Genomic DNA, 22285 nt, shown 5'->3' on the forward strand with positions numbered 1-22285 from the left:
AGATCGCTTTTTTGTTCTCCCCTGTTCCCCTCCCTTGCCTTGTCGCACTCTGAAACACTTGTGTACGAGCGCGATAGAAATAAAATATCAATATCAATATTTTTATTCATTCTTTGCATTCTTGCTTGTCATATACATAGGCGCAGCTCCCAAAAGGGGTCTGATTCCTGTCAATATGTGACTTTTAAAGCAGGACCGGTTGATCTATGTTGCCATGAATCTTTTCAAAGTATTTGGTATCCCATGCAACAAAATTCCCTGCTTGATTTTGGGGGCTGTCAGGAGTGCAGTCAAATGCACATGGTGCCAACCCAAGCTAGAGGAGGACGCTAGATATGGAGGAGGTACACTGGGATCCCAAGATGACCATGTCTGAGTACCCGCTCGAAAGCAGTGGAAATGCAGAGCGGAAACGACCTCCCCATTAGCGAATTACTGATAGAAAACCATAAGGTGAGCTAACAATAACCAGACATAAAATCCCAGCTTAGAAATAGATATGTTTCTAATTAAGGAAAATAATTTCCCAGCAACCAGCCGGGGTATCCAATGATTTATTTGGTACAATTGCAAATCCAAAGTATAGTTCACATTATATGAATTGCAAGTAGTGGTATACAGTGTTTCAATTTCCTTGCTCAAGAATGCTTTTCAAAGGGAAATAGCCTTTTCTATGGTTACCAAAAATGTTCATAACATCCAACTCAAATGCTGGTGGAAACACAGGCCCTCCACCTGATGGCACAGAAGGGAAAGCAAAATCCAAGATGGTGGCAGGTCTTTTTATATATGAGCACCACCACCATACCTCACACATGACAACCACATCTTCAACCACCCAGGCAACAAGACGACCAAACTGATAAAGGAAGCTCTCCTCGGCTTTCCTGACACCCTCAACCCCACACATAACATGAAAGACCCAACACACAAGAAAGTTAACATCCTCGACCTAATCATCAATGCACTACAGCTCTCCTCACCCACTTAACTGGTCTGACCACCTAGCCGTGACGTTCAACAAACTGCACAGCACCCCAGTCAAGCACTCCCAGCAGAAACCCATCCTACAAACCTTCAGGTCCTTCAAGAATTTACCGGTGCAAGCCTTCATAAAAAACCTCACCAACCTCCACCTTACATGGACCGAACACCCACAACTGAACTGCAAATCTCTACTGGAAGGACTCAATGCCACCCTCTCAGCCTCCATCGACCAACACGCACTTCTGAAACAAATACACCTGCTAACCGAAACCATCAGCACCCTGGTACACGCAAGAACTTAACCTCAGCAAAAGAATCAGCAGGTAAAAAGAGGAAACCTGGCGCAGCTCCAGGACTGCATCCAGGACCGCATCCGACTTGGCGCGCCTTAAGGAACTCCGAACAACGTGCCGACAACTGATCAACACAGCCAAGGCCTCCTACTATCAGAACACCACAGCAGAAGCCGACAACAAAGGTAGAGCCCTATTCAATGCGATCAAGCGCATCAACTGTCTATCCACCCCTGCCATACCACACTCCATGGGAAAATCCACTGCAATCAACACCTTCTTCATCGACAAAATCAGCAAGATCCGCCAGCGCATAGACACCAGCTCTGCATCCACAGACCCATCTCACGTCCCTCCTTATGAAATCTCCACACCATGGACAACATTAAAGACACTTTTAATTGAGGACCTGCTATAAGCCCTGGCCACTCTCAAAGCCACATCGTATACAGACGACATCCAGCATCCATCCTCAAGACCCTCCTCACAGAAGCTCTCCTTCCCTACCTGGGGATCATCAACAGCTCCCTAATTCAAGGCACCTTCCCATCGACCCTAAAAAGAGGACAAAGCCTCCCTCTACTAGAGAAACCCACTCTCGATCCCGACACCCATGGTAACTATCACCCCATCTGCCGTCTTCTATTCCTAGGAAAGATTACTGAGAAAGCAGTTGCCGCGCAATTATAGCAGCAAATATACACCAACAATCACGTTCAAACCTACCAATCCGGGTTCAGACCGAGATGCAACACAGAGACAGCAACTATACAGGTGGTTGGCAATGCCCTCACATCCTTGTTGACAGCCACCCCTGCCTCCTGGTTCTACTCAACCTCTCAGCCGCTTTCGACATAGTAGACCACCAGGCGCTTACAGACACCCTACATTGGTGGATGGGGATCAGCACCCTTGTCCTACGCTGGATCAAGTCATACCTCGCCAACCGCAAACAGTTTGTTCAGATGGACTCTTTTAGATCGCCAGTGCTACCAGTCACCTGCTGAGTCCTGCAGGGTGTCATCCTCTCCCCAGTGATCTCCAATCTATACATGGAGCCGCTGGTAGCCCTCCTAGCCACACACAACATCTACATCCACCAACACACCGGCGGCACAGAGCTATACCTCAAGATCAACTCCATCAAGGACATCCACAGGCTCAAAACCTGCCTCTCACTGATCCAGTCTAGGATATCCAGTGCATACTTAAAGCTCAACCCCTCCAAAACCGAATACCTATTCCTCACCAACAACACCAAACACCCAGACATATAGACATGGCTATCAACCATGAACTCGGAGGGCTTCACACCCAAGCTCACCTCCTGTGCCAAGTCCCTCGGGTTCCACATCGACATACACCTCTCCTTCAAGACACACAAAGCTAAGAAAACTCAGAAAGCTTGGTATCAGCTCTCCCTCCTGTGGAAAGTCAAGCCCTTCCTCCCTCTGGACAGCTTTAGATCCACCGTTCAAGCACTGGTCCTATCCCACCTGGATGGGGGCAATGCACTCCTCGAAGGCTCCCACCGTCCTCCCTTGTGCACCTGAGAAGTGTCCTACATGCGGCTGCGTGCCTCATCAAGGGTCTACGCACATACGACCAAATCACCCCGACCCTCATCAACCTTCACTGGCTCCCACTGCATGCAATAATCACCTTCGAGTCTTGCTACATCATTTATAAGGCAGTCACCCTTAAGTCACCAAGGTACTTTGCGGAGGAACTCAGCATCTCCGGTGGACAGCACACCACCATAAGCCATGACACGTGCAGACTTTAAATCTGCCACTGCAAAAAACTAAAAAGACCAGAAAACGAGCCTTCTCTGCCGTGCCCCAAGAGCATGGAACCTCCTCCATCAGCATCAGACTCACCCCCACGCTCCTACAAAAAGAGTTTGAGGAAGAGAGGAGGTACAAGAGATGGTCCAAAGTGACTCTGGGGGAGTGTGGAGAGGTTATTTGGAAGAAGGGGCACAGGGGTCACTCAGACATTTGGAGGAGGGGATGCAGGGGTAACTTATAGATTTGGTGAAATGAGTACAGCGGTCATTCAGAGATTTAAAGAAGGGTGTGTAGGGTTATCCAGAGATTTGATTCTGGTTACGGAGGCTGACGTTGCGTACTACTCCACCAACATTGTGGCAGCCTCTGACAGGAGCGAATCCTTATTTGTAGTATTAAAACGTTTTACAAACACCTGCACACAGACCTGAGGTGTCCACATCTTCTTTCTTAAAAAAAATAAAACCCAACAGCTCATCCAATCAACCTTGTAGAGGAGGAGCTAAGTACCCTCCACTCCACCTGCCCGGCCTACATTACCTGAGAAGTATGAATCAAAGTATGTGACGTATACTGCACCAATAAGAAAGGAGGAAGAAGAGCAACGACTGTGCAGTACCCATAAGAATACCTATACCTAAGAAAATATGGCAAGTGAAGTACCCATTAAGGAAACCATACCTACATCCAAGGCACCATTAGGATTAAACCTACATCCAAGACAATATGATGGCCATTTAAACGCAATTCCTGATGAAACAAAGAAACTGAATGACCAGTATGAATGGTGATGTCATACAAAGCTGAATCGACTCCAGATAGAAGATAACCAGACCATTAAGGCAGACGATTTATGAAGAACAAAGAAGTACCAAGGATAAGTGACATCTTGGGATCAAGATAAAGAGACATATGCCATAAGCATGATAAAGATACTTAGTTTAAACGTGTACAGATGCAATGAAATGCAAGCAACAAAGGAATCGTGAAGCTAGCCAAATGCTTCTAGTGAATAGATCGCGGCAAGCACCAACATATTCATATACATATTTACCTCATAGATACATATGGATTGAATAAAGAATGAATGTTCCACTACGTATATAGCAGTCTTAAGCAACGAGGAAGGCCTCAATTCAGTGTTGCAGTTACAAAAGCAATTGAATTAAACAGAATATATTTCAGCTAAGAAGTTGGATGAGCCAAGAAAGCCAAGGTCAGTACTAGAATTGGCTGACATTGGATACAATTAACGTGAAAGAACAGAAGCTCCTGTTCAAGAAGGTCAAGTGAAAACAAAAGACGTCAGAGGACTATTGGAGAATAAAATCAAATACACGAAAAGGCTCAAATCGTGGTGTCCAGTCACGTGAGGGAAGGAAGTTGGACGTAGGAGGAGATCACACCTATGCACGAAAGCCAGACAGTACCCATACTCCTTAAAGAATCCCAGAGAACAGTACAGACTCAAGGCCAACTTCAAAACATTAATTGACACTGAAACATTGAGGTGTTGATGGATTAGAGTTTTAATTGGTGGGAAGCTGGTATCAAGACAAGCTCACCCGCACCTGTTTGTTCAGCCTGCGTGCTGCTCATGTAGATGGAAAGTTACTGACGGGGTTAGTAGCTAACCAATTGTAGAGGATCACGAAGTTGGGGGTCCTATAGTTTGTGTAGCCAATGGGACGTCATACATTTAGTGACGTTCATAGTCGCCATTTTGAAGGAAGGGCTTAGTCCTCACCTGATGTTAAGTATCCAATTACTTCTCTTCGTTACTCTATACAGATATAGCACCTATGCTTAGTTATTCACTTAGAACCAATCCCGTTTCCCGATAGGTTTTAGTAATTTGCCACGTAGGATGACGTTGGTAATGACGCAGGTCAACACGTCAGCTATGACCAATTTTGGGTTTATGGACCCAGGGTTTTATGAAATGATTGAGAGTTGAGTATCAAGCGATTGCTGATGTTCGTTGTACTCCCTGTTTTAATTACTTGCATTAAAACAGACAAACTTTTACTAAGCTATTTGTGTCGTCTGACTCATTGATGTTTGATTAAAATCTGCATCCCCATCCATCTCCAGGGTATTGCTACTCATCTTAAAGGGCTAGAAGCATCCAGTTCAACCTAACACAGCATTACCCTTCCCTCCTGCACCCCAGCATGCACAGGACCGACCCTCTGGTGGAATTCTGTCCTCTTTCCTCCTCCCCAGACCTCCAAAAATCAGTTGCTTCCCTCAAGCCTACCTCCGTTCTCTGACAATATCATACCAACCTACATCAAACAATTTATAGGCCCATCCCCAACACAGATATCACCATCATTAATGCCTCTTTCATCGAAGGGTCATTCCTGGACACCCTCAAGTCTGGTCTCATATGACCTCCAGATGACCTGGCCAACTACCAGCCCATTACAAACCTCCTGTTTATGTGCAAAATCTTGGGAAAAGTAATTGCTGCACAACTACTTGCCAGAATCGAACAACTGCACCTCCTTAATGATTATCAGTTGGGGTGCCGCCTCAAGTCTAGCATCAAAACAGCCACTAACTAAGGTTATGGGTGACTCATGTCTCCTCATTGTACATAATCTCTCGACTGCATTCGAGTACTTCAACCTCTGCATCCCCCTGTTCCTTCACACTGACAGAATGGGATTCTCTGGCATTGTCCTGAATTGGTTTACCTCCTACCTTTTCGGGAAGATACCAAGCGTTCCAAATGAACACTGTGGTACCCAGTGTTCGAAAGTAGAATTAGAATGTAGAGAGTTGATGTGGTTTGCGGAGAAAGGCAGTTAGAAAGCTAGTGAGAGACGGAGCGGATGGAAGATACTGGAGGTTGATGTATACGTTGCTGGGATGCAACCTGCATGGTTAATTGTGAATAAAGAACTCCTTCAACCAAGAACTGGGTGTGAAGGTATTTCAGATTGGCTACAAGCTGGTAAACTGAAGATCAAACAGCCCGAGAGTGAATAAAAGCAGAGGTGAGGAGTGGGGGCGGTTGTCACAGGGAGGTGGACGTATTGCTCCCACGTCTTACAAACCAGAAGTGCAGGCTAGTGATGTCTTGAGGGCCATGGTCTAGAGGGGCCCTAACCATCACTTTGTGCTAGAGTAAGGCACCCTGCAATGCAGCAAGCGTGTTTGTGTATGCACTGTTACTGACAGCTGTAGGTTGTCTAGCAATGGAATACAAACAACCCAGAGATGCAGTTGGCATTGAGACAAAGAGAACAACAGCAAGAACAATGCCAGTTTATGGTTGCTTACCAAATTGAGCTTGGAACTAATAAATAATGATGAACAATAAATGTAATTTCTAGAGAAGAAGTAACAATGAGAGACAATTGGGAGTGAGAAAAAGAAATGCAGGCCATTACAATAAATCCTCCGGCATACTTTCTTCCCGACCCTCCAGATCTGTTGATACCATGGCAGACTTAGAAAGAATATTGTGGCAACTAACTGGGGCAATATGACAAAGTCATAACAGCAGAGAAGAAGAAACTATTATTGCACGCATTGGGTCCTGCGGCACAAAGGAAATGTAGGGAGTTCCCATATGTACCGTTGACAGAAGCTGGGTAAATGAACATCTACAAAATGGCACTCAGACAACTGGATGCATATTATGCCCATAAAATGAATATAGCAATTAATAGGTTCAACTTTTACTTGAGGAAGCAGAGAGAAGGAGAAACATCTGAGGAATATGTCACAGCATTACTCAAACTTTCAACATCTTGCAAATTTGGGGCCAGGATCAGATCAGATGAACTTATTCGAGATCAGATAATTATACACACAAATAATGCTGTGATCCAAGAATGGTTGTGAATGAGTAGGGACCCTACCCTGGAATAAACAATGACAATCACAAATAATGTAGAGCACGCAGAGCTATGTGCGAAGGTGACTAAGGAGACGAAAGAGGAGATAAAAGGAGGTGAAGAACAAGGCACCATTAGGATTAAGGAAGTCAACGTGCAAGTGAACCTTGTGGGAAAGAAAGCGAAGAATGAGGTTTCAAAAAAGCAAATATGTATGACAAAAGGTGCAATTGGCATATTACTCAGAGGAGAGAAGAGGAGAGGAGAGGAGGGGAGAGGAGAGGAGAGGAGAGAAGCTAATCAGGAACAGGATAGAGGGAAGTGTTAAAGATATGGAAGTGTAGTTCACTGTGCATCGTCAAAAAAGCTGTCCAGCGCTAACAAAGACATGTTGAGCATGTGGCACAAAAGGACATTTTGCCATTGTTTGCCGATAAAAGAAAGTATTTTATGTGCACTAGGAGGAGGAAGAGTCAGGTGAAGAGAGAGTAATGATAGTGTGATGAACAGATCAACTTAGCAGGATGAATCATCCTAGTTGGGTTGCACCAATCAAGAAAGTGCCATCATCCATGATAGTCGACAGCTGTTCGCCGTATACAATCATAACATCCAAGAGATTGAGAGAACTGGAGGTGGCTGGAGTGAAGGGGAAAATGTGCAAGACTGACATCAAGAATCCAGGAGGGTTCAAAGTCACCAAGATATCAATAGTGGGATATTTCCAAGCATTAGTTGAATTTAAAAGCAGGTTGGCGGTGGTGAAAATGTATGTTGCAAGGAAAGGTGTGGACATTTTAGTATGGCATGACTAAGCGGCACTAGAGATGAAGTTTAATCCCTCGTTAGTGGAACCTGGTTTAAACTTGCAGACGGAAAGGAGTACAATGGAATATTATATCCAGAGGTTTTTGCAACATTAATAGGATGTCAAAAAAGGTTTGCACATCGAATAATCTAATTTCATTTTTCCTTACCTTTATTTGATATCAAATCTTCAGGTCACAAGAAACATAAATACATAAGTATAAATAACATGCAGGATATCAAATTTAAAACATTAAAAAACGAATAATCTAATAACACTGCTGTTGCAGGAAAACCTCTAGCACTTTATCCTAAAATTGATTGGCTGCCTTTGTTCAAAGACTTGAATAATGAGCTTCTCCTTAACCATGCACGATGAACTTATCTTGCCACACAAACAACCACTGTGGTAATTGAGATGAGAGTTGCACCAGGCCCGGCCACGCCCCCAAGTGTTCGCAATCATGAACGCAGATACAAACTAAGAAACGAGCAGAAAAAAATCAGTGAAACACTAAGACACATGTAGCCACCACTAAGAAAAGAATATTTGTGCATCACGAGTAGGGCATGAAGTAGTCTATACTTATAGGAGTAGGAGGTTCCAAAATACTCAGATAAGAGAATGCATTAGACACGATGTATATGGACTAGATACAAATAACATGAAATAGACATGAAGAACACTAACATGGTGGAGAGAAAAAAGAAGTGCTGCCATTATTTACACCAAAATATGCAAGGCCTCAACTCTGAAATACTGTATCCTGACAAAATTGCTTAACACACAGTTTTCAGGCCTCACGAAGCACAGACAGCAGCACAGCACCAACGTCAGAGCACTGAGGGAAGTTTAGCTCAGAAGCTTAAACCGCACTAGATAACATTTCCCACACACAGTTTCCCAAGTGCTGACCAGAGCAAGCACGCAAACCTTTAGGAAAGTGGAAAATCCAGTAAATAGTGGATATAGGTCTCTGAACAGTGGTTCTCTACCACGTGATTGTAAGAATTATCATTTATCCCAGGCCCAATAAGATAGTGTATCTGCCACTTAGTGCATCCAATCACCAAGATAACATGCCCAAAGCCACGAAAGGGCTGGCAGATATGCCTCAAGCATGGGAACGAGATGGGGGTTACTTCTTTAAACTAGATTTCTCCGTTTCGCCCACTTTCCCTTCCCCACCATGTGTCTTGGCACTGCATAACGGTGTTCGAGGGACAGATGTATAGAATAGAGCTTATTTGGTGTTGATGTTTGTTGATATTGTTTTGGTATATGATAGGATAATTGAGGTGTTTTTATGTGTAGATAGAGTAATAGGTGGGATTGGTTGGAGGTAATTATGGAGCAGATTGAGATTGTATATTGTTGGTGTGAGGTAATAGGATATTATATTGACAAAGTCAATTGTTGTGGGAGGAGGGAGAGTGAAAAGAAGAGGAAGCAGTGAGACTGTGGTAAAAACAGCGATGGTTGAACTTGTACGTTGGATTTGTTATTATAATAGCAGACACACCCATTGTCCATTTGTGTAAGTAACTTCACCAATATAAATGAAAGATTCTCAAATACCATATACAATGGATTGAAGACCGTGACTTTGCAATTCTTACAACACTAATTAAGAGAAATAGTGTCCAAACTTTGCAATGCCAGTCACGTGACGAACATATGTAGTCTTAGAAAAACTATATTTCCCTGCAAGCACAGGCTTCTTTTCTTTGTTGTTGGCGTGTCAGTGCCAGCGCATTTTGGCTGGTCTGTGCCTTAAAAGAGTACATCTGGCTCTTTGTGTGGTATGACTGGCTGTATCTTGTAAACTCCTGATTATATTTGAACCCACTTGCAGATTGTTCCTAGGCATTTAAAAGCCCTGTGCGCTCTAACTGGTAATGCTAGCCATGAATCACTAATTATTGTGTGGGCTAACATGCTTTGCTTGGATAATTTTAGCATGAATGGGAAATTTGTCTCATACCAAAAATGGCAGAACACTGTTATAACATCTTGATTATCATCTAAGTGTAATGTCCCTTAAACAATCAAAAAATAGTCATGGGTGCCCCTCTGTGAGAACGAACACGGCTAGAATTTAAGGAGTAGAGAGTGGCTGCTGGTGTATTGGGTATTGGTATAAGATCTTATCCTCCATCTAACTGCACAATTGAAATCAGTGCACACACCCCTCACCAGTTCATGTTCAGTGCTGACTACTTTCCTGAAACTAGACCCTACTGCCCCGTGCTCTCTGAAGCCAATACAGTGCCATTGGGAAAAAGGCCATTTAGGAATTCCACCTTACTTAAGTAATTAGTGCAGCCATCTGTACACTCAGTTATAACTCTTTTACGAAAGTTGGTCCCAGGGTCAGTTTGAATTTGCTGGACCTCTTTTTGTTCTTGGATTATATGCCTCCTTGTGAACTTTTATTTATTGGTGCGCAAGTAACTCAAAAGGGTGGCCAGAAAGGATGAAATAGTTTAATATTATTTCTTAATAGGCTCTCAAGCAGTAATGGTTGTTGCTTGCTTCCCTTTTGCCATATTTTAAGGTCTTGAAATCGGTTAAATTGGTGGAATGTATTTTAATTGTTTTATTATTACTTTGTATGTGTATATGTCATGATGTACTTTTATGGCCCCAAAGCGAAATAAAGTTACTGATGATGATGAATTGCAGAGCGGATATTTGGAGGGCTTTGAGAGTGCAATATCCAGATACATCAGACATGATTGCGATAATGAAATGCAAAATGAAGACAGAGTAAGATCCAGCAGCATATATACAAGAAATACAAGAGAAGTGGCGTTTAGAAACAAGGGAGTGTTGGCACAAAAATATACCTGTGTTTTATCATATTTTATGTCTGCATCTTCCCGAGAAAGTGCAGAAACAGCTGAAGGGAATTGTAGGGGTTGAGATGAAACAATGACCTGAGATACAGTTGAATATTGTTCATTATAGTAGAATGAGAAAAGAGAAGGATAGGAACAAGATCGAAGAGAGGCAAAGAGTTGAAGCTAAGATGGTGCAAAAGAAATTGTCGAAAGTAACTATGGAGGGAGCGATGATAACAAACGCTGGAGAAGAAAATTATTAGCAAGAATATCAACAGCATGGGGTAAAGGGATATTTGGGAGAAAGAGGAGAAGAGAGAGCAACTATTATCCCAGGTGGAGAGGGTATGTGCAGAGAGGAAATGGATAAGGATTTGGAGGTGGCTATGGAGGAGGTTTTGGTGGAATGGGATGCGATTCAGAGGTTTTGGAGCACAGTATTGGATGTGCGGGAAGACAAGGCATTATGCACCAGTGTGCAGGAGCAGGGAGGGCGATGAATGAAGGATGGCAACACCACAGCCCAAGCGGTCAGTCTGCTTTCCCCCACAGTTATGCACAGACCCAGCAAGAGCAAGGCACATTTGAATACACACAGCAGCAACCACTACCACAACCCAATGCACAGTGTGAGGAACCGGAGGGCATCCTCACATTTACTCAGTGGCATCGCTAGGGAGAGTATGGGGGCCGGGGCCCCCCCTGTGAAACCCTGTGCCCCCTCTTGTGTCCCCCTACCTAAGATGAGCAGTGACCATGTTCTCCCCCTACTTTTGTTTGTCTTTGGCCCCCCTCTTTGCCCCTCCTAAATTTGATTTTTGGCGACGCCACTGCATTTACTCCCCCTGGATCTTTCTCTCAGGTAGCTAGGGCTGGCCATTGATCTTGCATCCCGACCCTGGGGGTGCATTTGTGAGGGAGGATCACCTGGGTGGAAGTGCCCTTGGGGAGTGGGGAGAGGAAGTCTTTGGGTGATAAATGGTATCCCCCTTTCTCTTGTCAGAATTAATCTCACCCCCGCCTTTGTAGGTTATTGCCAGTCTTTACCTCTTTCTTACACACAAACTGTCCCACAACCATTTCCGTTTAAGAGTGGGAGGAGCATGAGGCAAATGGGAGTTATGCACACTTCCAGTCATTCACACCACTTTGGTATTGCGATGAGGAAGAGGACTGTGGAGGAGTACCATGCAATAGCCATGCATGTCCCGCTAACAGGTTCAGCTATGATCAGGCAACTGAGGTAAAGGACTTGCACCTGCAACCAGTTAACAGGCCCTAGGTGCATAAAGGGAGAGAAACCCGCCTGGAGGAAAGGGCGAAGCTGGCAGATGTGGAGCAGGCTGAAGAGAGGCATGCGTGAAAGATGCTGTGTGCAGCAGAATGGTGAAAGAGATGCCAGGGCTTGAGCAGGCCGTGAGAGGGTCAAGACACCTGCAGTTCCCTTTGCCGTGTGTCCACCAACAGAGCTGTGGGACATTGGAATCTCCCGATTGCCGCAGGCTGCTGCAGCAAAGGCTGCAAGATGTTAAGTGCTGATCGCTAGAGCTCCCGAACAACACAAGCAGGGCAAAAGGAAGCCAAAAAGGAGAAAGAAGACGCCTGGAGGAGCAGCCAAATACCAGTGAGTGTAAGGAAGGGAACACTCATACCAGAGCTCTCCATGGTCTGAAAGTAGGCATATGTAAATGCCGAACAAACTGAAAACTGTGATAGTTGGTTTTGAAGACCAAAGTGAGGGTTTTTGAATGCAGATTAAGCTGCAAAGTGTTATCAGTACTACTAAGAGTGCAATAAGTATTGTTGAATACCGAAATACAACAAGAGTGAAAGCATGAGTGAAAAGCAAGTGATGAGCATTTAAAAAAACCAAGTGATGAGCACTTAAGAACAAAGTGAAAACCGAGTGATGAGCACTTATGAAGAAAGTGAAAAGCAAGTGATGAACACTTATGAATACTGTGAAAGCAAGGTGGTGGAAAAGGATGAACACCATGGAGTGAGTTGTGTGAAAACACGCTGCGGCAAAGTCAAGATATTGTCAAGGAGAAGCAGAATTGAATGTTGTGTAATGACACAACTTCAGATAGATTAATTCTGCGTTACCAAGAAATCACGAAGAATACATAAGCATTACAAAGTGTCAAGGCTTATCGGTTGTGTGACCTGTAATGGGTGGATCATGTGGTCCAACAACTGAACCTAGACTGAGTGACAATGCGTGGAAAGAGCCAAGGAAAGCAAAGATACAGAAGCTGTATCGTATAACAAATTGCTGAAGTGAACGAGGAAAAGAGCAATATGTGGGAACCATTGAAAAGCCTGGATGATTACGATGTTGAACTAGAACTGTTTTTGAAAGCCAAAAGATTTTAACGAGTTGTAATTTTGAAGCTGGAAGAGTGGAACTCTTAGGGAGGGGAACCATGAGACTTTGGGGCCAATTCATAGAATTCAGCGAAGAAGTAGTGCACGCGCCTAGCACAGGCAGCCCACACCACAGGGGTCCCCCCTACACCGTGACCATGCCCCACAGGCAGCCCACACCACAGGGGACCCCTACACCTGTGACCATGCCTCGCAGGCAGCCCATCACCCCTGACCATGCCCCGCAGGCAGCCCACACCACAGGGGACCCCCTACACCGGTGCCCATGCCCTGCAGGCAGCCCACACCACAGGGGACCACCCATCACCCCTGACCATGCCCCGCAGGCAGCCCATCACCCCTGACCATGCCCCGCAGGCAGCCCACATCACAGGGGACCACCCATCACCCCTATCCATGCCCCGCAGGCAGCCCACACCACAGGAGACCCCCCTACACCCGTCACCATGCCCCACAGGCAGCCCACATGGCAGCATGCACCTGCAAGCCCCGACTCATGACCCCCAGCAATGATGGGCACCTGCAAGCAGTCCCCGACTCATGTCCCCCCACCAGTGATGGGCACCTGCCAGCAGGCCCTGACATATGTCCCCCTACCAGTGATGGGCACCTGCAAGCAGGCCCCGACTCATGACCCGCACCATTGACTGGCACCTGCCAGCAGGCCCTGAGTCATGTCTGCCCACCAATGATGGGCACCTGCAAGCAGGCCCCGACTCATGTCCCCCCACCAGTTACAGGCACATGCAAGCAGGCCCCAACTCATGACCCCCCACCAGTGACGGGCACCTGCCAGCAGGCCCCAACTCATGTCTCCCACCAGTGATGGGCACCTGCAAGCAGTCCCCGACTCATGTCCCCCCACCAGTGATGGGCACCTGCCAGCAGGCCCTGACTTATGTCCCCCTACCAGTGATGGGCACCTGCAAGCAGGCCCCGACTCATGACCCGCACCAGTGACTGGCACCTGCCAGCAGGCTCTGAGTCATGTCTGCCCACCAATGATGGGCACCTGCAAGCAGGCCCCGACTCATGTCACCCCAAGTGATGGGCACCTGCCAGCAGGCCCCGACTCATGTCCCCCCACCTGTGACGGGCACCTGCCAGCAGGCCCGACTCATGTCCTCCCAACCAACACATTGTCAGAACCTACATGAATGTAGCAAATGTCCACCCAAATGCCACATAACTCTACACCTAACCTCCTCACGTTAGAGGTGGAAAGAATTATCCTCAGCCTCAAACCTTCGAACTGCCAGGGCGACCTCTGCCCTTCACAAATCATCAAAGATGCGGCAAGAGACCTCTCACCATTCATTACCAAGCTCATCAACGCCTCCTTCTCCTCAGGCACCATCCCCAACAATCTTAAAGAGTCTCGGGGTCTCCCCTTACTCAAAAAACCCTCCCTAGATCCATCAATACCCACAAACTACAGACCCATCACCACCGTCCCCTTACTGCTTAAAATACTAGATAAGACAGCCTATCTACAAATACAACAATACCTAGAAATAAACCATCTCCTGGGAATCCGGCAATCGGGCTTTAGACCCCAACATGGGACAGAGTCTGCTCTCATCGATCTTATAGCTCAAATTGACACCCTTAGAGACAATGGGAAAACTGCTCTACTACTTCTACTTGACCTCTCAGCAGCATTTCATTTAGTAGACCACACAATTCTCTACAACCTCCTAGACTCAGTAGTCCACTTCTCGCAAGAAGCCATCGGCTGGATTGAATCTCTCCTTAGCAACAGGTCTATGCGTGTCTTCTCTACATCAGCCTCCGCTGACCCTATCCCCATCACATGCAGGGTTCCCCAGGGATCATGCCTCTCCCCTACATTGTACAACGTGCTCACGAAGCCCCTGTTTGATGATCTTGTGGGTCTGGGTATCACCTACACTAATTACGGCAATGATACCCAGATCCTCATCCTGTTGACGGGAGATTACGACAATCATTTGGCCTTGGTCAACAGGGTGTACCTCATCATCCAGGCAGGGATAGCCTCTCACAGTCTATGCCTGAATGATGACAAGACTGAGCTCATCATCCTCGGTTCTACCCCTAACCTAAACAAACTGGATCACAACTACACTAGCTTCAACATAGATGGAAATTCTATCAAGGTAACCAAGGAAGTTAAAACTTTAGGACTCTATCTAGACTCCACCCTATCCTTCCGTAAACAGGTTAGTTCCATGGCCTCCTCCACAACCCACACTTGTAAATTAATAAGAGCAGCTAAACCCTTCCTTTCAACCCAGAGCTGTACCACCTTAGCCAGAGCCCATCTCCCATCAAAACTGGATTATTGTAACGCCCTATATGTAGGATCCAACAAATATGTTACAAATAAAATCCAGATTTTGCAAAACAATGCTGTCAGAGCAGCGCTGAATATCCCCAAAAAAGAACACATCTCCAACATTAGGAGAGCCCACAATTGGCTCACTACCACCGTCAAAATTATGCTCAAGGTAGCCTCCTTAACACACAAATGCCTTAACAATGCAGCCCCTCACTACCTAGTCAACAGAATCAAGAGCTACACCCCCAACCGATCTACCTGAACGGCCAATGCCAACCTACTCACAGTCCCCAGGTTCAAACAAACCAAAACTGATGGCAACAGCTTCCAGGTGAAAGCAGCCCAACACAACTCCCTGCCACCAACCTTAAGGACACCTCAAACCTACCCTCATTTTAGGTGTAACTACATTCAGTGGATAAAGGAAAATGACCACTAACCTGACCCTTGACTGCGCCCTATGTATATTTGTAAATTGCTTGTCATTGCATCTGCTTTTTTAACTGCAACTGCTTTAACCTATGTACACACTGTAATTACTTTACAGCACTGTAACCAAGCTGAGAATAACCTTGTTGCTCTTGCGCCCTGATACCTGTGGGTCTGGCACGCAATATAAATGAATAAACATAAACAAACATAAACACCCAACGCTGCCCCCCCCCACAGTGCAACTCTAAACCCATCCATTGTCCCACTTCCCAGTACAAGTCCCATGGCATGTCATTCACAGAAGCACACATGCATGCACCCAAAGACATGACTCACATGGCCACACAGCAGTGACACATGACTGAGGCAATGATGACTGACACATGCACCTAACAAATGAGAGCAGACAACACAAATATCTGAACAGATGAAAATGTATTAAAAAACAGAAATCTACCAAATGCAACGCAACCATGAGAACGAAAAAATAAATGAATGTGAACTGAACTGAAATGTAAATGCCAAAAAAATGTGATCCAAAAAAATAATACCAGAACTATTTGCAATGACATTTTGAGGGTCCATGATCCCAAAAGAAAATGAAACTTACCAAAAACCATACAAAACCACTACTATATACAACAAGTGCAGCAATGTCCGTGGACTCAAAAAAAAAGAATAAAACAAAAGGAAACCTATCCCTAAATAACTATTTACAATGGTGGTGGGCTAGTCCTACGGCTCACCGTTCTTCCCAAGAGTCTTGGCCAGGGCATCATCGAACACTGAGTCTATGGCCCGGAGGCGGGACTGCACTCTATCCTTGAGGTCTCGCAGGGATGCCGCCATGCTCTCCGCCAACTCCCTGCAATCTCCACAAGGAACTATGCCGGCCTCAAGGTTTGCCACATGTAGTTCTCTGCCCTGACCATGGTGAGCCGTGTCCTCTCTGCCTGCTGCTGCTCTGCACCTATCCGCTGTCCCAACCGCTGCCACACGGAAGACGCACTTTGTCCAGGGTGCTCCTGCCTTCAGCCGATGCTTGCCCCTGTGATGTAGTTGGCCCGAGTCATAACCCCTCCCATGTCGAGCCTGCTGCCGCCTTGATGCCATCTGCCTGTGCCACCACGACTGCATCCAGGAAGATGGCAACACCCAGGGCCATTGTGCACGTGCCCTGCTTGATGGTGCCTGCACAACCTCCATTGCCAGGGGTCCAGTTGCTTGGGTGACCACCTCTGCTGGACCTTCGACTCCCGACTGGTACAGGGATGGATCTCCACCAGCCTGGATGTGGTGGTTTGGGCAGGTCCACAGGGGCCCTGGGGGCATGTGGGCCGGAAGACAACATGGAGTATGACCTGTGCTGCCTCCTGCCCCTGGACTGCACCACTTGCACCAGTGGAATGACCCCCACCAGGCCCCATGTGTGGGTCTAATGCGGCCTCCTCCTCCTCCTCACCCACCACAGACCTGGATGCCTCCACACCGTCGTCCGATCTGGACAGCCCCTGTGGGGGCTCACCTATCCCTACCGCTGCCAAGGAACCCACTCCCAACCTCAGCCTCTTGGGCATCCCCTCGGCAGCTCTGGCCATGGATGCAGCACCAGTCTCCTCACTCCCGCAAGATGACATGTCTGGGAGGGTGACCGGGCCATGCGTCTCCGCCTGGTGGAGGCATCCCCGTCGCTCTGCTCCACAGCTCTGTCTCTGCCCTCTTCCTCACTCGCCGCTCTAGATAGGGAGAGATTGAGCAATTGCACGTGAGTGACACTGTCAAATGTCACTTCCATCATCACCCTCCACAACACATGGGTCAGTGCAAACAAGAAACATGCACAAACAAGCATTGCACGTGCAGCAGACATTTGCATCCATGTCCAAGGTGCTGTTGGTACATCCGATGGGGGGCTGAACATCACTTGCATCATGGGACATGCTGATCACATGCACACACACCACCGGCCAGTCATGCATCTGGTCATGTCTACCTCCCGTCACAGTGGATTCATGGACAACTAGGCCACATCAGTCAATTCACGCCCAGTCACACACAAACTACTCAGACACACACAGGTGTACACCATGCATGACCATGACGGTGACATCAGCATCCATGTCTGATACCTCAAACATGGCCAAGTCCAGGCACAGGCATGCAAAAATGTGTGTGTCGTCACATGCTGGTGCACATCATGCATTGCAACACAGACAGCATTGACATGGAACAGCCTTCAGTGGACTCACATGCAGCACTGCCATGGCCCTGCACACAGACATACATACATGGGACATGCTAGACATGAATCCAAGGTGCACACTCCTGCCACACCTCAACATGCAGTACACTGGACAAGAACACATAGACACTTACCACTCGACTCCAGACGAGTCTGCAACTCGAGGACCTGGTGGTGAAGCACTGGGCGTGTGCGCTCCAGGACCCGCATCTGGATGTTGGACAACTGGTCCCGGCACCCCACTTCTCCACGAGCTGCAAAGAGGTGCTGGGCCTTGCTGTGGGTCGTGGACCTGAAGTCTTCCCAACGCTTCAGGATGTGTTGGTAGTCGCGGGATGCCACCCCCTCCGTGTTGATGGCATCCAGGATGTCAACCAGATCCTCCTCCGTCCTTCCTTGCCGAGGTGCAATGTTGTTGTGAAGAGGGCATCATAATGCCCCAGGAGTTGCTCCACCAGGATGCCAACTTCATTTGCAGTGAAGTTGACAGCCCTCTGCCTGTTTGCCGGGGGGATGCCACTGGCCCTGGATGGTGTTTGGTCCGTCATGGTATCCCCCGAGGCTGGTGTGGGTGGGCAACTGGGTCATGGGGCTGGGCTGTGGAGCAATGGTACACCAGTCGGGAGTCTTCTGGGTCAGCAGAGGTGGTCAGAGGAACAGGATCCTTGGCAATGGATACTGTTCAGGCACCAAATAGCAGAACACATTGACAGCAGGCTGGCAGCAGCAGATGGCTTGTAGGAGGCTGCTCGGAGTTGTGGGGGGCAGGTAAATGGTCTTCTGGGCAGGAGTGTGTTCTTCCATATGTGGTTGCTTGCGCAGCTTGATGCAGAGTGAGTCCGCATGTGAAAAAACAGCACGTGAGCATGTAATTCGAGGAAAGGCCCTTAGCGAGTAAGCGCGTAAGTGATGTGACGCGCGTATGCTTTGCTTTCGGCATGGGTTAAAGATATGCATGTTATGCTCACCTTGTCTTTGCAGTGGTGTTGGGGCATGGTTTCATCCCTCCCGGGGGTGAGGTGGTTTGGGTCCTACTTTGCCCTCTGCGCTTATGTGGTGACTGGTGGTAATAGGTGATGTTGCTCGGGACCGCACCTGCATGGAGAATAGGGGGCATGAGTATGTCAGCTTGTGCACCTGATCCCCTTCCACACCCCTTCTCCCAAACCGTGGTACCCTTGGGATGCGCTGTCCCTGGAAAGCTCACCTGTTGATTAGTTTTGGCGAGCACTCCATCCTGCTGCTTCTGGCAGGGGCGCTTGTATGATCTGGACCGAGTTCCTTCACTGGTCCCTTGCACGTGGCAGTCTAGTCCTGCTGCGACTAAGCCACTATACTTCAGGTAAGTGTTCCTGTTTGCCTTTGTCATTCCTCATCTGTTTTTGTTGTATTGTAAAGTCTGCTGTCTTGTATTGCTGTCCGTTCCACTTTTGATGTTTGCTGTTTTGCTTTCTTCCCTTGCAGGTGATGTTGCCGGCCCAGCAGAAGCTGCGAAGCTCGAGGCGGCAGCCGGAGGGAATGAGGAACAAAGCTGCAGTGGTACAGTAGCTGGTAAATTGTTAACTAGGGAACACGCATGGTTCAAATGCAGGGCTGCCTTAGGATGGATGTTCTAACCTTGCCTTTCTTCTTCTTCACAGGGTCTGAGTTCGTGGATGCGGAGTGTGGTTCTGCGGCGTCGGGATCAAGATCACTGGATGTCAGGAGAGGAGTCTGCAGATGAAGCGATGAAACACCGGTTTTCTGGAGGTGAGTATGTAGGAGAACGCCTGGTTTCAAAGGTAAGTAAACTGGTCCAAAGGGTGGTGAGCGTCACATTGCACACAAGTGCACAGTAACGGAAAGCACCAGCCTTAAGGATGGAGCAGCTTATATCGCTGAGCTTCTGATGCCACGCAAACCAGGTTCAGCCTGCCTGCCACACCCTCTCACACCCGATAAGTCAGCATATGAAGACCAGGCCCTGGGAGCCACAAATATGAGTCAGCACATGAGGATGTTCTCTGGAATAAAGGCTTTCAGCTCCTGGAAAGTTCTTGTAAAATAAAAGCACTCCTGCACTGAAATAAAGTAAAAGCACTCCTGCACTGAAATAAAGTGTTCCTGCTCACATCTCTATATGAGCCTGGCGCCAAAGGAGCCAGGGCTGAGTCCAGCCAGGGCCACTGTGTTTATGGGCCCCAAAGGGACAAAAATGAGTCTAGTGACCCATTGCCCCCATCACTAGGTGGTGTGGTTTTTGTGTTCTGGGGCCCGTGGCCATGACACCACGTAGGACGCCATTTTGCTGTATGTGCTTATTATGGAGAACGAGCGTGGGTTTCTTCTTCTTGTGGCTTCACACGCAATGACTTCACAATGTTGCAGTGCATACTTTTGGTTTACTGTGCCAGCGCTTACTTCTTGTTTTGGCGGGGGAGTTGCCAATGGGTACACATGTCTTTTTTCTTACTTTTTCCAGGCAGACGGTGGGTCGCGCACCTATTATTCCCACTTTGGTTGCCCCCGTGTGTGGCATAACCCATTCATGAGGTTATAGTAGCCTGCGTGTTCCACACATACAGATTTTTTGTGTTTCTGGGTGCCACAGCGTACTGTGGGACATTAATTCCATGCACGTGGGCTACCGAGTGGTCGTGTGCACGTTTGTTTTTGTTTTTGGGGTGCCTGAGCATTGCGTGACCTGTCATTTTTACCCAGGGTTCACAGACAGCCTTTCAGGAACACAGTGGTACCTATTCCATCTAGTACCCTGCCCCCTTCACCCGAATTACCAGGACAATTGTTTGCTGCACCTCCCATTTGCACAAGTACATCAGTGCCATAGTTGGGAGGCCACCAAGTGGCAAGGGAGGCAGAGCTGGGCGACCTCCCAGAGGTGTCCTCGGTAGGGGACGTGGCCAGGATGACCAGCGTGGCCAAGGTGGCAAAGGTGGGCGACATTGGCAGGGGGGCCCACGAGGGCAATGTGTCCAGGACCATTCAGGGACAGCTATGCCCCCCCGAGTCCGGATTGGTCACGGGACAGGCACAGGATGACTCACAGGCCGACTTCCATGGCACAAAGTCCAAGCCACATGTGGCAGTGAAAGTTGCTGTCACAAGGCCACGTGGATTTGGGGCAGCAATGTCATCTGCTACCCCGAGCAGCCAGGTTGTGGAGGCTGCAGGGGCAGCTGCAGCTGACACCACCCCGGCTGTGAGTCACCCAGCCGGGACAGTGTTGGTCCCAGACTCTCACACCGAGGCAGTTGTGGCGCTTGTTCCTGGCAGCAGCACCAAGCAGCCAATGCCTGCAGTGAGACCTTTGGTCATCATGCCATTGTCTGCTTCCAGTGTCCAGTCCACCTGTGCTTCAGCCACTACAGATCAGAGCGGCGTAAGCCACTCAGGGTCCGCACCACCTCTCAAGAGAAACAAGTGTGCTCTTGTGTAACAGGCTGGGACCCCAGACACAGCTCAGCCCTCCGGCACGTCAAGGAAGCAGAGTTTCAATAATGTGGAACAGGACGCACTTGTGGGCTGCGTGTCGGAACACGGCCGCGACATGCTAGTGATGGAAGGGTGCAAAACTACGCGTGCTCAGCATAGGGCCCATCATGACATGACATTGTAATTATGGTTTTTGTCTTTTTATTGACTGTTGAGGACCTATACATGTACTTCACTATACCCGCTCATTTCAGGGCCCTATTTCAACCTTCAACATGCCTATTGACTTGTGTCATGTCAAAGTGATTGATGTATCGATGTGCCTCCCATCACTGTATATGAACACACTGGTGTTGTTGCAGCGTGTGACACATGTGTGTTTTGTCACACTCTTTTGCATGTACTATTTGATGAAATGCCTTTAAGATGGATGGTGGACATAGTGATTCACTTTTGCCATGGCTATGCAACGTGCCATCTGTGTGCTGACATCTGTCATGTTTGTGGATGATCCATGCCAGTCACCGGCTTCTGTGTGATGCATGTTCTATGCACCATGCACCACATGTCCTGCTTTTCCATTTTAGACTAATTAGTGCCTGCTTTCAAGGTCCCCTTCTACTTCATTGGCACTGTGTGCATGGCTGAGTTTGTGTCATGTGTGACATGTCTGATTAATGCATTGGATGTCAACATTCTAATGCCTATGTGTGTGCGCTATGTTGTTCACGTGCGTGTTCATGACTTCTTTTGTATGTTGTTCAAGTGATGAGGCACTGGAAGCAGTGGAGGAGGAGGAGATGGTGCAGGGGTAGGAGTACTCAGAGCCCCAACCAGGCACAAATGGAGGATGTGGGGTGGTGGCGCAGGAATATCCATTGCTCCTACAGACCATCCTG

The 22285-nt window shown here is 47.6% G+C and overlaps 1 protein-coding gene across 2 annotated transcripts in view; it reads right to left on the minus strand.

Moving 5' to 3' along the window:
• Positions 1–22285, minus strand: part of LOC138514286 (vomeronasal type-2 receptor 26-like) — a 613935-nt gene that overhangs the window by 12077 nt on the left and 579573 nt on the right. The gene's annotated exons all lie outside the window — the stretch shown is intronic.

The sequence above is a fragment of the Ambystoma mexicanum genome, chromosome 12 (assembly GCF_040938575.1).
Source record: "Ambystoma mexicanum isolate Mex_15411 chromosome 12, UKY_AmexF1_1, whole genome shotgun sequence".
In the NCBI taxonomy this organism is placed as follows: Eukaryota; Metazoa; Chordata; class Amphibia; order Caudata; family Ambystomatidae; genus Ambystoma; species Ambystoma mexicanum.